The sequence below is a fragment of the Pogoniulus pusillus genome, chromosome Z (assembly GCF_015220805.1).
Source record: "Pogoniulus pusillus isolate bPogPus1 chromosome Z, bPogPus1.pri, whole genome shotgun sequence".
NCBI lineage: Eukaryota > Metazoa > Chordata > Aves > Piciformes > Lybiidae > Pogoniulus > Pogoniulus pusillus.
In genome coordinates, this window is record NC_087309.1 from 55,089,321 (window position 1) to 55,105,161 (window position 15,841).

Consider the following 15,841-nt stretch of genomic DNA (forward strand, 5'->3'; position numbering starts at 1 on the left):
ATGAAGCTTATTATTTACAGTTTAGCACAATATACAATCAGATATTTACAGTATATACAGTTATATGCAGAAATATACAAGGTATACAGAATCACAACAGCCCTCCCAGAAATCTGAGTCCTCAGGAGGGGCTCCCAACTGCCCTTCCACCTTCTCTCCCCTCCTCCCCCTCAACCTTACCCCAGTCCCAAGGAAGAGTGGAGGTTCAGCCAGGGGGTTAGGAAGCAAAGTGGATTAGTCAGAGAGGCTAGAGAGAGAGATGCAGCTCGGAGCTCCCCAGCAGTAGTGAGTTATCTATGGTTTGATTCTTGTTCTTCTACATCTCAGCAAGCCTATGGGGGAAGTAGACATCACCATTGTTTTCCTTCCACAGCCTGTACTCTAGCTCTTCTCACCAAAACATTCTAGCAAGCTTCAAACTAGCACATCTTTTCACAGCCAAAAATCTAGTTTATCTCATTAAAATATTCCAATTAGCCTTAAACCAGTACAGCTGGCAAACATGCAACAGCACATTTTCACATGCATCATATATCCTTCCCTTCCCTTCCAAATAACTTTTAATATAAGGTGTTGTTAATACTCTGACAAATCTTGGGTTTTCATAATGTGTTTTAAAATAATTTTCAGATACATTTGCTCTCAAAAGCATTTAGGCACCCCTCTCCTTCTTGAGTGATTCATGTTGAAATGCATTTAGAACTGAAGATCAGTAGTTTATTCATTAAGCTGTAATTTAAGACAGTACAGCTGGTTCACTTCCAGCTTGTGCTTGTTGTTGCCTCCAAAATGTTTGACTGACTTAACTGATGAGGTATAGCAGTTGCATTTATTTGCCTTTAAATAGTGCTTCAGTTAGAATCTTCTGACATTTCCATTAGATTTGCTTCTTTTTTTTTTTTTCCCCATGAATTCTGTAGTTTACAGCACTGCAGCACCCTTTGTTATTTACTTAACTAGCTGGCAGGTTCTACATTAAAAACCAAATGAAAACAAAACAAAAAAAAAACCCCAACTATTAATCAGGATACTCAGAATGTCTTTCCTAATTTGCTGTTACTATGCCAAGCACTGTTTGTGCTAATTGCCTAAGCAACATTTTCAGAATAGTTCCAATGACAAAAGTAGAGAAGTGAGAGTGGAAGTCTGACACTGAGCACTACACTGGAGCTCACTGTGCCTCCTTCCAAAGTACTTGCAGTACATGATACTGTTAATTGGTTTTCTTACCATGGAATAAAATTTCAAGTTGTTCCAGAAATTTGATAAAAGCTCTCAAATGTTATCTTCAAACCAGACGTCTATGGTGACAGATTGTTGCTATTCAATGCTCTCTGTTGTTAATACTGCTAGGATGAAGATGTTCTGGATCAAAAAAAATCTCACCTGCTCTTCATCGTCCTTTATTCTGCTTTAATGAGTTTTACTGGCATTTTAAAAATGAGTGGGCTTCCAGTTATTGTTAGATGCTCTCAACACTTCCCCTAACATTGCTCCTGATCTTGATCTTCACCTTCAGCTTTGCCAGGTTTAAAGTTTGTATTTCTATTTTTACTTCCTTGTGACTCGGAACAAAGCACTCTTTTATTCTGGATGTTTAAATTCTTTTACAGAAAGATCACAGGATGTTAGAGGGTGGTTTTTTTTTTCACACTGGGCTTTTACTATTACTTGAAACATCTGTTCATTGCTTTCAGACTTCCCAGTTGTGATAGATGGTGTGAGTTTATCCGTTAAAAAACATGCTAAGCAAGATTTTAGTTTCACAGACAATACTTTCAGTGGCCTCTTCCACACCCTGAGAATGATTCATTGGTCTCTGATGCACAAATGTGTCTCCAAGAGATGCTCCATTCAGTGAACAAAGAGAAGAGAAAACTAAAGAAAAAGAATGTAAAGGATTTCCCCCTCTGATGTAATGAGGGGAAAGGATGATAAACTTGAGCTTCTGGAGAATGAGATTAAAGATGGAAACTTTTTAGTCACCATCTTACAACTAGGAGCCAGACATGTAGGGAAAGCTGCCTGCTTCCCTGAAAACTGTCATCCATCTTTATTTCATGGAAGGGGACAGAGCATCATACCACAAAGGATTTGCACAGAAAACACAGGTCACCTTTATCAGGGTGTGCTAGCAGTGCTGTTTGCTCCTCCATTCAAAAGAAGCAGTTTTCTGTCACTGCTGCCTGTTTCTGGCTGCATGCTTCTACATTGCATTCTTTTGAGAATGACTTGAAGCCCAGGACACTTAGCAAATCCAATAAAGGTTTTATTCTATATTTTAATAACGCCGTAGGTTTTTTATGATTCAGGATAGTAATTAATAATTCTGAATACTGGCACAGCTTGAATATGGCTTGACTCATGGATTTTGGCAAAACACCTATCTGCCACAGGTTTTCCATGTGGGAGATTTTCCAGGGCAGACCTCGAGATGTGGTATCTGCCTCCTACTGGTAACTTGGTATCCTGGGGTTGACAAATGGACCAAACACAGAATTTCAGTGGCGGCAAGTACCCTGAACTCTGATCTAAAAGAGTTCTCCAGGGCCACCATCTGAAGTGCTTTACAGCAGCTGGAAGAACACATTAGCAGGAAGTACCACATTTGAAAAACTGTGCCTATTATACTTAAAATTACATTACAGGATCGCAGGATGTTAGGGGTTGGAAGGGATCCGAGGAGATCATCGAGTCCAACCCCGCTGCCAGAGCAACACTATCTAACACATAACACAGAAGAACACATCCATATAGGCCTTGAAAGTCTCCAGAGAAGGAGACACCACAATCTCTCTGAGGAGCCTGTTCCAGTGCTCTGGGACCCTTAAAGTAAAGAAGTTTCCCTTGTGCTGAGGCAGAACCTCTTTTGCTGCAATTTATACCTATTGCTCCTTGTCCTATCACAGGGAGCAAGTGAGAAGAAGCTGTCCTGCCTCGGTGTCACCCAGAAAATCACCCAGACTAGACTCAGCAGCTGGAAATTAAAGAATGAAGCAATATTTACAATATATACAGCTATAGACAGAAACATACAAGTTAAAAAGTAATACAGAAACACAACAGCCCTCCCAGAAACCAGAGTCCCCAGCAAAGGCTCCCTCCACCCTTCCACCTCCTTTCCACCCCTCTACCTTATCCCAGACTTTGCCTTATGTTCAAGGTGAGTTTGGAGAATCGGCCAGGGGAGTTAGGAAGCAGACAGACGGATTAGGGAGAAAAGTGCATGCAGACGGAGACAAAGAGCAACTGTGTTATCTATGTTTGTGTTCTCGTTCTTATACATCTCAACAAGCCTATGAGTGAAGTAGACATCACCACTGTTTCCTTCTCACAGCCTATAATCTAATTCTTCTCACTAAAATATTCCAGCTAGGCTCAAACTAGCACAGGTAGGAAATAGAGGAGAAAGCAGCTATGATTAGGAAAAGGTCATTGCAGTTAAAATAGACCAAGTTTAGGGTAGGATCTAGTCTTGGGGCTTAGTTAGCATGAGTTATGCTTACAAACCAATGGGAGTAGAGTATGTCAGAAGTTTTGTGAGGTACTTGCCAGTGCAAAGTAAAAATCTTTCATTACTACTGGAATTATATACTTTCTAGTTTAGAAAAAAAAAAAAAAATTAAGTGTGCTCAGTTGATATTTGAATACTCCAGAAATAACAACAGAGAATGAAAAATAATGGTATTACTGTTTTGACATAATAGGATAAAATAAAATCCAGGAGATCCTTGAAGTTTTGGAGAAGAGTCAGAGTGTATAGTGAAAAAATTCTGAAATCTGGACCCAGTTTTACTCCATGACTCAAAACAACCAGAAATTTCAAGGGGAAAAAAAATCCCATCACTTGTCACACTGGAAACTTTCATCTTTGTGTTCTCTTCCAATTACAGACATTCTACAAACACATGCAGCCATTTTGCACAGCTTTATAGTCAAACTGTACAAGGATATGCCTGAAATTAAATCTAAACAGCCCTTGAAAAATATTGTCTTAAATTCTCTTCCAAGATGCTGTCTGTGACTATCCACCAGCATCTACGATTCTTTCTAAACTTCTCTTGCAGAGAGTTTGGCACAATGAGAATTCATCAAGTTTGACATCTGCATTTTCAAATCCTTTTAGCTTACAGTTAATAGATAGTAGACACAGATAAAAGATGCCCTGTGGAAGTAGTTTGTCTTAGATCTTCCACAGGAATTACTTAGACCTTGCATTAGACAATCACAGAAATGGGAATAATGATTAGCCAGGAAGTATTTGAGTTCTCTTCTGGTGCTTACTTCAGAGATGTTTTCCATTGATATAACAATAAGAATAAAACAATTTAAAAAAAAAAAAAAAAGGTAAGAAGACATCTCTATGTAAGGATATTTTTTAAGAAAAAAAATATGGTGAGTGGTGTTCCCAGGAATCAGTCCTGGATCCAGTTGTCCAGCATATTTATCAGCACCTAGATAAGGGACAGAGTGCCCTCATAGTGGGTTTGCTGACAATACAAAACTGGGAGGAGTGGCTGACACACCAGAAGGCTGTGCTGCCACTCAGTGAGACCTGGAGAGAAGGGAGAGCTGGGGAGAAATAACTTTATGAAGTTCAAAAACGGTAAGTGTAGAGTCGTGGACCTGGGAAGGAATAACCCTGTGCACGGGTATAGGCTAGAAGCTGACCTGCTAGAATGCATCTTTTCATAGAAGGACTGGGAGTGCTGGTGAAAAAGTTCACCATGAGCCAGCAATGGGACCTCATGGCCAAGAAGGCAAATGGTATTTTGGGGTGCATTAAGAAGGGAGTGTGGCCAACTGGTTGTGGAAGGTTCTCCTCCCTCCTCTACTCTGCCCTGGTGAGACTACACCTGGAGTGTTGTGCCCACTGCCGGGATAGGGAACTACTGGAGTGAGTCCAGTGAAGGACTATGAGGATGGTTAAGGAACTAGACCATCTCTATTATTAGGAAAGACTGAGAGACCTGGCAGTTTTTAGCCTGGAGAATAGAAGACTAAGAGGGCATCTTATAAATTCAATAAAGGTATAGGTGGACATCTTGAGGTTGAGGCTAGGCTCTTCTCAGTGGTGGCCAGTGATAGGACAAGAGGCAAGCATTACAGCCATTGCAGGCTTCACTTGAACTTAAGGAGAAACTGCTTTGAGGGTGACGGAGCACTGGAACAGGCTGCTCAGAGAGCTTGTGGAGCCTCCTTCTCTGGAGAATTTCAAAACTCACCTGGATGCATCCCTGTGCAACTTATGCTAGATATACTTGTGTTGGCAGAGAGACTGGACTAGATGATCTCCATAACCTCTAGATGATTTCTAGATCATCTCTATGATGCTACAAAACAGAGACATCACTTCAAAATTAGAGCAACTTACCTCAAAACCTGGACTACCAAACGTAGAGGAAGCCAGCAAACAAAATTACCATTGTCAAGGAGGACTCAGGACTGAAAGGGTCAGCAAGTTTGGAAAGATCTCATACCAGTTAGAGGAGGCTACCAACAGTTTCATGAGTGATGGTATGGTCTCTTGGAATTCTATAACTCAGTAAGGTTATTTGGTCTGGCATAAGGTCAAACTTTTGAAAGAATTTGTTCTTCTAGATCTCTAGGTGCAATTGTCATTTGCATTACAAGGGCTGTTGCTCTGAAACAGATAGGGGCCTTGCTCCCCCAGTTCAGTGATTTGTACTTGTTGGTTTTGTTTGTTTGTTTGTTTGTTTGTTTGTTTTTTAATGAGAAGTAATAAAACCCTTGAATGGTGGAACACACAAATGCTTTTGGCTGATCTGCAGCTGGAAACATACTGGTTGCTGATTTCACTTTTTTGTTTTCTGCAAGGTTTTGAAGTAACTCAGTGGCCAATATCACATCAGGGGAGGCTTTTCTCCTTGTAGTCCTGAAAGCTTTCTAAGTTGTTTCACAAAATTATGAGTATCACAGTATCATCATCAGGGCTGGAAGAGACCTCACAGATCATCAAGTCCAACCCTTTACCACAGAGCTCAAGGCTAGACCATGGCACCAAGTATCCCTGGAGATCAAAAAAAGCACAAAGAGACTTTTTCAGACATTCCCAAGAATATTCTAGTGATCCCTGACCCCAAGGTAAGTATGGGGCATGAATTCCTCCTTGGCAAATTCAAAGCTTAGGTAGAACCTGGTGTTAGATTTTGCAGTGCTCTCCTCTTGCTGCAGCCAGATGGAGGTGATAAAGCCTCAATGTTGTTCCACTCAACTCCTGCATTTCAGACAGATCTTACTGTTTCAACAGGTTATTCCACTGAAGAGTAATTAGTACTCACCAAATCCTTGGGGTTCACTCAGCTTCTAATCTTGTAGCAACATGCATAGCTCTCAAAAAAAAGATCTAATTTTTGGAGCTGCTTGGTGGTGTTGACCTTGATAAAGACACTGAGTCCAGAAGATAATCTGAGCAACGTACCTTTCCAATATATTCTCACTTACTGCAGACTTTCAAACAACAGTCACCTTTGATCTGAGTTAGGACTGGACCATAGCTTGATTCTGCTTTCCAAATTTTTTTCCAGCTATGGCATAGCTTGAAACATACGTTTTTAGGGGCCATCACATTTATACTATGCATCCATTAAGAATGTGACCTCTTGGAAATGTGAGGTCTGGCATCATTTTTCACCCTGTTATTTCTGGACTGCTCTTGTACCCCATTATGTTTTACCACTGTGCGAAGCTGCATGTTTGGAATTCCCAGGTACAACTTCTAGAATTAATTACTGAAGGTTGTAAGGACACTCAGCAAAGCAAAGAACCTCCTGATCCTTATGTAAAATGCAACTCTGCAGCATCAAGACTTTACAGACTTACACAGGTTAAATTATGTGCAAACAGGTGACACAGTTCTAACGGAATTATTAGCTGCCATGTTTTCATCAAATGCTTTATCTTCTTTGCTAAGAATAAGAAATAAAAAGCCTGTTTCAGGAGTTCACAAAATGCTGTTGCACAGAAAGCTTTTGTTATCATAGACGTCTGGGTGAATTATTAACAAGGCATCATGTCAGGTGCTCTTTGTCCCCTTTTTCTCTCACTCACTTCTGATAATTAGTTGAAACTCAGCATTCAAGAATGCTGCCTTTGTTAAATTCCTTCAGGATGAGGTAAGGCTGTATGATTAATTCCAACATTTCACAGATCCACATATAATCCAGCAGACAGCAGCCTTGAGAAGCAATAAATTACTCACTTTTTCTCTTCTTTCCACCCAAACCTGAGCTTTCACTGTGGCACTTATTAGGTCTCATCTGGTATTCATGTTCATGACATTCTATCTCTATATAGGTTCTAGCAGAATCATTCCTTGTTCACTTCACTGCAAATGGGACCTGAATTAGAATCATAGAATCAGCCAGGTTGGAAGAGACCTGCAAGATCATCCAGGCCAACCTAGCACCCAGCCCTATCCAATCAACTAGACCATGGCACTAAGTGCCTCATCCAGGCTTTTCTTGAAGACCCCCAGGGACGGTGCCTCCACCACCTCCCTGGGCAGCCCATTCCAATGGGAAATCACTCTCTCTGGCAAGAACTTCCTCCTAACATCCAGCCTAGACCTCCCCCGGCACAACTTGAGACTGTGTCCCCTTGTTCTATTGCTGGTTGCCTGGGAGAAGAGCCCAACCCCCACCTGGCTACAATGTCCTTTCAGGTAGTTGTAGACTGATAGAATTAAAGTTAACATTTCTATGTCACTCTTTCATAGACTTCTTTATTATCCCCCAGTCCTGCACAAGCCTGAAGGTATGGCAGACATCCTTCCTGACTCGGGTGAGATGTTCCCTACTTCCCATGTAGAGCGAGCCTGACAGTGTACTGCAAGGTGTTCATAACTGCCACTGCATACTCTGTATCAGTTCTCTTTCAAAAACTGTGAGACAAAAATCAGAGAGGAATAAGAACCAGTGAATACGAAATTCCTCTTTGCTCAGCTGAAACGCGCTTTCTCGCAGACTTTTTTCTCCTCTTTTCTTGAGGCTCTCTCGCTCTGAGGAGCCCAGAGGGAGGCAGGGAGCGGCAAGCAGGCGCTAAGTGCTCGCAGGGAGGTGAGTCAGAGGGCGGTGCCTGGCGAGCGGCACATTCAAACGAGGAGCTCACTGCTGTCTCTGCTGAGCGCAGCGCAGCGCGCGCCGCTGGGGAAAAACAAAACAAAACAAAACAAAACAAAACAAAACAAAACCCCAAACAAACAAACAAACAAAAAACCCACCACACCTAACAACTCGCACCGGACCTTCAGGATAGCAGACATGGTTCGAACTAGGTCCAAGCTGTATAATACTTGTAAAACTGTGGGCACCCAAACAGAGCCCACCTGTAGGAGTGCAGGCATCCAGACGTCTGGATGTGAGGAGTGCTGGAGCCTGGCACTCGACACAGGCAATGGCTGCATTAGGTGTGAGCAGATTGATTGTCTGCTTAACCTGGTGGCTGAACTCAAGGGAGAGGTGGAACGACTGAAGGCTGAAAGGGAATGTAAAAGAGAGCACCATGCTCTGCAGTCCCCCTTGCCAGAGGGAGACGAACAGAGCAACCAAGAAGAATGGATACAGGTGCCTGCCAGAAGGGGCAAGGGAAAACCCTTCCAGCCATCTTCACATCCCCAGCTGCCCTTACATAACAGATATAGGGCACTAGAGGTTGAGGATGAGGTGATCCTGGAGCAGGCAGAAGCATCACCGTCTGGGAGGGCAACCGAGACAAATCAGTTGCCCCCTCGCATCAGAACAAGTACCCAGAAGAAAAAGAGGAGGGTAATTGTTATTGGTGATTCCCTTCTGCAGGGAAGAGAGGGCCCCATATGCCGGCCAGACCCCTTCCACAGGGAGCTCTGCTGCCTCCCTGGAATCCGGGTCAGGGATGTTACCAGGAGGCTGCCTACTGTAGTGCAGCCCTCTGATTACTATCCCTTATTAGTTATACAGGCAGGGAATGATGAGATTAATAACAGAGGGCTAAAAGCTATCAAAAGGGACTTTAAGACACTGGGGAAAGCAGTTGAGGGAGCAGGGGCATAGGTAATCTTTTCATCTATACCCTTAGTCACAGGCTGGAATACAGAGAAGAATAGGAAAGCATATTTGATGAACAAGTGGCTCATAGGCTGGTGCATCCAACATAACTTTGGATTCTTTGATATTGGGGAACTTCATCTTGCCACAGGTCTGCAATCAGCAGATGGGACACAACTATCACAGAAGGGGAGAAGGACCCTGGCACACAAGCTGGCTGGGCTTGTTGAGAGGGCTTTAAACTAGAATGGAAGGGGGAGGGGGTTAAACATGACAGCACCAGAGATAAATCAAAGGGAATTGAGGATGGTAGGCTAGAGCTAGGAGTAAAAGCAGCAGCCCAGCTGAAGTGCATGTACACTAATGCACGCAGTATGGGTAACAAACAAGAGGAGCTGGAAGCTCTGGTGCTGGAGGAAAACTATGATATTGTCACCATCACTGAAACGTGGTGGGATGGCTCACATGATTGGAGTGCTGTAATCAATGGCTACAGACTCTTCAGGAGAGACAGGCAAGGGAGAAAGGGCGGGGGGGGGGGGGGTGGCTCTGTATATTAGGGATGCTCTGGATGTCGTGGAGGTAGAAATCAAAGATGTTCAAGTTGAGTCCCTATGGGTGAGACTTAAGGCGAAGGCCAACAAGGCTGATATCCTGGTTGGAGTCTGTTAGAGACCACCCAACCAGGAAGAAGAGGTTGATTTATTACTCTTTAAGCAACTGGAGGCTGCCTCAAGATCACCTGCCCTTGTTCTGGTGGGCGACTTTAACCTACCAGACATCTGCTGGGACTTAAACACTGCAGAGAAGAAGCAGGCTAGAAGGTTTCTGCAATGTGTGGAAGACAACTTCCTATTCCAGCTGTTACGTGAGCCTACCAGGGGGGCAGCCCTGCTTGACCTGCTGCTCACAAATAGAGAGGGGCTGGTAGGGGATGTGGTGGTTGGAGGCTGCCTGGGGTCCAGTGACCATGAAATTATAGAGTTTTCAATTCATGGAGAAACCAGGAGGGGCATCAACAGAACCTCCATACTGGACTTCCAAAGGGCAGACTTCAGCCTATTTAAGGAACTAATTCAGAAAGTTCCTTGGGAAATAGCCCTTAGAAACAAAGGGGTCCAGGAAGGTTGGACCTGCTTCAAGAAAGAACTCCTGAAGGCACAGGAGCAGGCAGTGCCACTGAGCCGGAAGATGAGCCGACGAGGGAGGCAGCCAGACTGGATGGGCAGGGAGTTGCTGAAGGAATTAAAGATTAAAAAGAGAGTGTATCACCTTTGGAAAACAGGGGAGGTGTCCCAGGAGAAGTTCAAGGAGGTTGCTAGGTCTTGTAGAGGAAAAATTAGAGAGGCAAAAGCCCACTTGGAGCTCAGGCTGGCCATGGCTGTCAAGGAAAATAAAAAGTGTTTCTTTAAATATATGAATGGCAAGAGAAGGGCCAAGGACAACCTCCAGTCCTTACTAGATAGAGATGGGAACATAGTGACAAAGGATGAGGAAAAGGCAGAGGTGCTTAACACCTTCTTTGCCTCAATCTTCACTAGTGGGACAGGTTGTCTCCAGGACAGCTGGACTCCTGAAGTGGTGGATGGAGTCAGGGACCAGTACAGTCCCCCTCTAATCCATGAGGAAGCAGTAAGGGATCTGCTAAGTCACTTGGATCCTCACAAGTCCATGGGACCGGATGGGATCCACCCTAGGGTGCTGAGAGAGCTGGCAGCTGAGCTGGCCAAGCCACTCTCCATCATTTATCAGCAGTCCAGGCTCACTGGAGAGGTCCCTGAAGACTGGAAGCTGGCCAATGTGATTCCCATACACAAGAAGGGTCGTAAGGAGGAGCCAGAAAACTACAGACCTGTGAGCCTGACCTCAGTGCCAGGCAAGGTCATGGAACAGGTCATCTTGAGTGCCATCACAAAGCACCTACAGGATGGCCAAGGGATCAGGCACAGCCAGCATGGGTTTAGGAAGGGCAGGTCCTGCCTCACCAACCTCATCTCCTTTTATGATCAGGTTCCCTGCCTGGTGAATGTGGGGCAGGCTGTGGATGTAATCTACTTGGACTTCAGCAAAGCCTTTGACACTGTCTGCCACAAGAAGCTCCTAGCCAAGCTGGCAGCTCATGGTTTGGACAGATTCACTCTGTGCTGGATCAAGAACTGGCTGGATGGCAGAGCTCAGAGAGTGGTGGTGAATGGTGCCACATCCAGTTGGTAGCTGTCACTAGTGGTGTTCCCCAGGGATCAGTGCTGGGCCCAGTCCTGTTCAATATCTTTATTGATGATCTGGACGAGGGGATTGAGTCCAGCATCAGTAAGTTTGCAGATGACACCAAGCTAGGAGCAGGTGTTGATCTGTTGGAAGGTAGGAGAGCCCTGCAGAGGGACCTGGACAGGCTGGATGGGTGGGCAGAGGCCAACGGGATGAGATTGAACAAGGCCAAGTGCAGGGTTCTGCACTTTGGCCACAACAACCCCAAGCAGTGCTACAGGCTGGGGACTGAGTGGCTGGAAAGCAGCCAGGAGGAAAGGGACCTGGGGGTACTGATAGATAGTAAGCTGAAGATGAGCCAGCAGTGTGCCCAGGTGGCCAAGAGAGCCAATGGCATCCTGGCCTGGGTCAGGAACAGTGTGGCCAGTAGGACAAGGGAGGTTATTCTTCCCCTGTACTCAGCACTGGTCAGACCACACCTTGAGTCCTGTGTCCAGTTCTGGGCTCCTCAACTCAAGAAAGATGTTGAGGTGCTGGAAGGAGTCCAGAGAAGGGCAACGAAGCTGGTGAGGGGCCTGGAACACAAATCCTATGAGGAGAGGTTGAGTGAGCTGGGCCTGTTTAGCCTGGAGAAGAGGAGGCTCAGGGGTGATCTTATTACTGTCTACAACTACCTGAAGGGGCATTGTAGCCAGGTGGGGGTTGGCCTCTTCTCCCAGGTAACCAGCAATAAAACAAGGGGACACAGTCTCAAGTTGTGCCAGGGTAGGTCTAGGCTGGATGTTAGGAAGAAGTTCTTCACAGAGAGAGTGATTTGCCATTGGAATGGGCTGCCCAGGGAGGTGGTGGAGGCACCGTCCCTGGGGGTCTTCAAGAAAAGACTGGATGAGGCACTTAGTGCCATGGTCTAGTTGACTGGCTAGGGCTGGGTGCTAGGTTGGACTCGATGATCTTGGAGGTCTCTTCCAACCTGGTTGATTCTATGATTCTATGATTCTATGATTCTATGAATATGGGCTGCAGAGTTAATTATGTCAGGAAAGAATTCAGGTACAACTCTCCCATGCTAAAATGGAAGTACTTTGTGACCACAGCAACTTGCTGTTCACAGCTGCGCACAGTACATTGCCATTGAGAATCTGCTCAGGCAACTGGGGGAAGGCTCTCAAGAGCTGTCAGCATAAAGTCAAAGTGAGTAAGGCAAATCTAGAAGGCAACAAACACCCACCATCAGGTCTTCTAGGTTATAAGTAATTTATATCTTCCAGTAAGTGGTATTTTCTGGTTTTGATGATGTTTGCAATGACTTGTCCTGAGCTGTTCAAGGCAGGATTGGACGTGGCACTTGGTGCCATGGTCTAGCCTTGAGCTCTGTGGTAAAGAGTTGGAATTGATGATCTGTGAGGTCTCTTCCAACCTTGGTGATACTGTGATACTGTGAATCTATGTCATTGATAATTTTATAAATATTACTGGCAACTGCAACTCCAAACTGGTCTCTTCTTCCTCACAGAGGTGGTCATGGTATGGTGGGTAGACATTTCTGACTTTGGCAACACCCCCAGTATAAATGGAGCACCATCCACATTCTCCACTGAGTGGCCTTACACATCCAGAGCCTCATACCTGTTCTACAAGGGCACCTGTGAAGGTGAAGTGGATAAGGAGTGTATTTGCCTGACACCTCAAGCATGGATTTGCCTCCATTCACACCTTTGCTTTAAGCTACTGCCTTCGTCTTAGCCAGGGGAGGATACAGGGTCCCCTTGATCTTTTTTTTTTTTTTTTCTGGTGGGTTGTGCTTTCCCTTAAGGCACAATCAGAGCAAGCAGACTGACTTCAGCTTGCTCCTGTATGTTACTTGTCCTGTTGGAGGTCACACAGTGATTTGCAAGTAAAATAAGGAAGAAAGAGACTGGCATATGAGTTCTTTCTGTCCTCTGGGCCACTGAGCATAGCCTCATTCACTGTCATGTTGCTGTTAAGGATCAAAGAAGAAAGTATAAAGTAAATGCAATGAAGCCACTATTATGTAAGTCCCTTTTAGTGAAAATAAACAGACAACTGCTCCACCTTTGTCAGAAGTAGGTAAAAAGCATGCAGTTTCCCTGAATAAGGCACACCAAGCTGAAATGCCAAAACGACAGCATGAATGCTGCATTTAGAGATCTCCACTGCGAGCCATGCCTCTTGAGTAGTGGAGACACACAACTGCAAGTAGTAGAAAGAGTGCCACAGCGGATTTCAGTGGTATTTTTTATTTCCTGGTTCAACCTTCAAGCAGCATTTCTATTAGTTAGGTAATCTCATCTGATTGCAAGTGCTGATTCCATTTTGGTTTGAGTGATTATGATAGAAATTACTGGTACACTGCAGATTCTACTTCAGCAGGCTCCCTAAATTCAGTTTAACACTTGTAACACAGTTTCTATTCAATATGTATTGAGATCACAAAATTGCTAGCTTATTTAATGCCCTTGTGAACTGCCTTAAGAAAGTCGCAGGAGAAAAAAAGTGGCATTGAAACTAGACAATTTTCATCCATCATTCTTTGGACTCTAAAAAAGAGTTGAAAAAACAAACCAAACCAAAACAACGCAGTTTCCAGAGATTTTAAGTTTCTAGGATTAAATTAAAAAAAAAAAAATTACTTTGCAAGAATGTTTTGACTCCCAACTCAGTAAAAGTCAAACTGATCATGAATACAACTCCAGTGCTATATAAGCACCATAGCACTTGGTGCCATGGTCTAGTTGACTGGATAGGGCTGGGGGATAGGTTGGACTGGGTGATCTTGGAGGTCTCTTCCAACCTGGTTGATTCTATGATTCTATAATGGTGCCATCTAACACTATTTGAACTTCCTCAAGAGATCAACTTTTCCAGTATTACTGCTTTAACTTTTGCCTAGGATCACCACTCAGACACTAGTAAATTTAATTTCCATTAAAACAAAGTATCATTCCTCTTCCTCCAATCAATGACAGACACAGCATAACTGCCTGTGTATGTGCTAGTTTGAAGCTAGATAGAATGTTTTGGTTAGAAGGATTAGATCACAGGCTGTGAAAGAGAAACAATGGTGATGCCTACTTCACTCACAGGCTTGCTGAGATGTATAAGAACAGGAGTATAAACATAGATAAGGCAGCTTGAACACTTGAGGACTGCCTGGGCTCTGAGCTGCATTTCTCTTTAACCTCACCCTCCTTCTCTCTGATTAATCCACTTGCTTCCTAACCCCCCTGGCCGACCCTCCATTCTTCCTTGGGGCACAAGGCAATGTCTGGAGTAAGGTAGAGGGGTGGGAGAAGGTGGAAGAGCAGTTGGGAGCCCCTCCTGAGGACTCAGATTTCTGGGAGGGGAGTTGTGTTCCTGTATTACCTTTTACCTTGTATATTTCTGTATATAACTGTATATACTGTAAATAGCTGCTTGTATATTGTGCTAAGCTTCATTCAATTTCCAGAGCTGGCTGAGTCTAGTCTGGATGATTTCCAAAGTGTGGGGGGGTGGGGCCCATGGGTTAACACCCAAACCATCACAGTGTGCTAACCAAAGCAATCAGTCTTGTTCTGGTCAGTCTTGTTCAGTTCTAGCAGCAGCATCCTTCAGAGTTTTTCAAACAGATTTATGCTGGAATTTTCAGGGGATGACATGGCCTGCTCACAATGATTTTTGTAAGCTTAAATCAACCTCACCGTGTCCATTTCTGGAACAGCTGAAGTCAGATAATTGTAATGTGTAGCCAAGCCTGCAGCGTGCCCATTTTTGGTCAAAAGGAGAGAACTCATGATATTGAGGAAATGTTTGTATTTTCTTCTGTCTGCTTAAATGTACTTGCAATTCTTTGTCCTGTGTACCTAGCTGCAACCATGCGTGAGGTTTGCATTTTCTAGATATAACAAAGGTACACTGGGGCTTTTAACTAGACACACAGGAAGGTGTTCTCTGTCACAGTTGGCTGAACCAGCCTGTCTCATCTGTGAATCATTAATGACACTGACTGCTGGGTAAATTTACTTTAGTTGTAAATCTACACATGGCATGGGAAGATGCGGTAGAATGATCTTTCATATTTAGCTTTTAGATCTGTGCACCAAAGATTCAAGGAAGGTAGAGGAAAAGGTAAACAAACATTTTGCAAGAAGACACAGCCATTGTAAAAGCTAACATTTTTCATTATGTAACATTATTTTTACCACTCTATTTCCTGTAGCTGTATACTGCAGCGGAAGTCTATGCACAATCATGCAAAAAATTGTCCACTTCAATACCATCCATTTCTTAAAGCTGCTTCTTGAGCAGACTTCTTTAAAGTGGTCTACAGAGTTTTAGAAAAAAAAAACAAACTGGTAATGTAATGCACATTTAATGTTATTTGAGGCAATTAAGTGTTCCAAGCCAGGAAATAGCAAATCTGAATGTGAGGAAGCATTTTCCTGAGGATTGTGGCTTACTAAAAAACAGGGAGGTGTGTTTGCATACAGACATAAAATCACAGTCACTCTAGCTGGATACAAAGTATGTTGTAATCACGCAGGATAAATTTGAATAGATTCATAGTCAGAATAGAAGAATGCTGGTTT